This window comes from Rhinopithecus roxellana, chromosome 12 (genome assembly GCF_007565055.1).
Source record: "Rhinopithecus roxellana isolate Shanxi Qingling chromosome 12, ASM756505v1, whole genome shotgun sequence".
Taxonomy (NCBI): domain Eukaryota; kingdom Metazoa; phylum Chordata; class Mammalia; order Primates; family Cercopithecidae; genus Rhinopithecus; species Rhinopithecus roxellana.
In genome coordinates, this window is record NC_044560.1 from 107,183,731 (window position 1) to 107,185,749 (window position 2,019).

At 49.5% G+C, this 2,019-nt stretch overlaps 1 pseudogene; it reads right to left on the minus strand.

Annotated features, from left to right (window-relative positions):
- Window positions 1-262: 262 nt before the first annotated feature.
- On the minus strand, window positions 263-1,240 carry LOC104673390 (annotated as a pseudogene).
- Window positions 1,241-2,019: the final 779 nt, after the last annotated feature.

Genomic DNA, 2,019 nt, shown 5'->3' on the forward strand with positions numbered 1-2,019 from the left:
GGTCTTGAACTCTTGACCTCATGATCCATCCACTTCAGCCTCCCAATGTGCTGGGATTACATGCGTGAGCCACCGCACCTGCCCCCCCCCCTTTTTTTTTTGAGACAGAGTCTGGCTTTGTCCCCCAGGCTGGAGTGCGATCTCTGCTCCCTGCAACGTCTGCCTCCCGGTTTCAGCGATTCTCCTGCCTCAGTCTCCCGAGTAGCTGGGATTACAGGCGCATGCCACCATGACCAGCTAATTTTTTTTTTTAAGGCTTGTTTTATTTTAATGGCTGATCTATGTAATCACGGATGCCAGTATGTACAGACAAAGGGGGAGCTTTTATTTCTTGGTCTCTTCCTCCTTGGACAAAGTCTTGATGATCTCCTTCTTGGCCTGGAGGCGCTCTTCACAGTGCTTGCGTGCGTCCTTGGTCTTAGGCCTGCGGGTCTCAGCCTGGTCAGCCAGGAGCTTCTTGTGGGCCTTGTCTGCCTTCTGCTTGTGGATGTGTTCCATGAGAATACGCTTGTTTTTGAACACATTCCCCTTCACCTTCAGGTACAGGCTGTGATACATGTAGCGATCAATCTTCTTAGACTCACAGTATCTTCTGAGCAGCAGGCGCAGAATCCTCATTCTCCTCATCCACGTGACCTTCTCTGGCATTCGGATATTGGCTGTACCCTTCCGCTTACCTATGCCCATGTGCCTGTCCTTCCGGCAGGCCACCGTATTTTTCCGGCATTGCGCCCGGGAATGGACCGTCACACGCTTGCGGATGATCAGCCCATCTTTGATCAGCTTTCGGATCTGCTGAGGAGAGTTGGTATTGCTGGTTTCATTAGTCTCACTGGGGTCTAACCACACCTTCTTTTTTTTTTTTTTTCTTTTTTTTGAGACGGAGTCTCGCTCTGTCGCCCAGGCTGGAGTGCAGTGGCCGGATCTCAGCTCACTGCAAGCTCCGCCTCCCGGGTTCCCGCCATTCTCCTGCCTCAGCCTCCCGAGTAGCTGGGACTACAGGCGCCCGCCACCTCGCCCGGCCAGTTTTTTTGTATTTTTTTAGTAGAGACGGGGTTTCACCGTGTTAGCCAGGATGATCTCCATCTCCTGACCTCGTGATCTGCCCGTCTCGGCCTCCCAAAGTGCTGGGATTACAGGCTTGAGCCACCGTGCCCGGCCTAACCAGACCTTCTTCTTGCCACAGCGGAGGACACTAGAGGCGCCTCTTCTGAAGCCTGAGCATACTCATGGCTGCCACTGCAGCAGCCCCAGCTAATTTTTGTATTTTTAGTAGAGACAGGGTTTCATCATGTTGGCCAGGCTGGTCTAGAACTCGTGACCTCAGGTGACCCACAACTGCCTCGCCTCCCAAAGTGCTGGGATTACAGGCGTGAGCCACCACGCCTGGCCTTTTTTTTTTTTTTTTTTTTTTTTTTTTTTTAAAGACAGAGTCCTGTTGCGTTGCCCAGGCTGGAGTGCAGTGGCGCTATCTCGGCTCACTGCAACCTCCAACTCCCAGCTTCAAGCGATTCTCCTGCTTCAGTCTCTCAAGTAGCTGGGACTACAGGCGTCTGCCACCACGCCCTGCTAATTTTTTTTTTTTTTTTTTTTTTTTTGTATTTTTACTAAAGACGGGGTTTCACTGTGTTAGCCAGGATGGTCTCGATCTTCCGACCTCTTGATCTGTGCACATCGCCTTCCAAAGTGCTGGGATTACAGGCGTGAGCCACCGTGCCTGGCCCAAAGTGAGTACTTTCATATGATATCTTATTTTTAATTCCTTCTCTGGCAATTCTTTCCTGGATTCTTTGCATAATTATACCTACAATGAAACCAGCATCCCAAAGTCACCAAGATAAATCCTCCTACTCCAACATCACATGATCTTCTAATTCTAGTTATTTTTTAGTTAACAAAAAATGTCCAAAGCCAGCCACAACATATCCTAATGAACCATACAATACTGAATCCCAGGCGGAGGGAATATTTTCTTTTTTTTTTTTTTTTTTTTTTGAGACGGAGTCTCGCTCTGTCGCC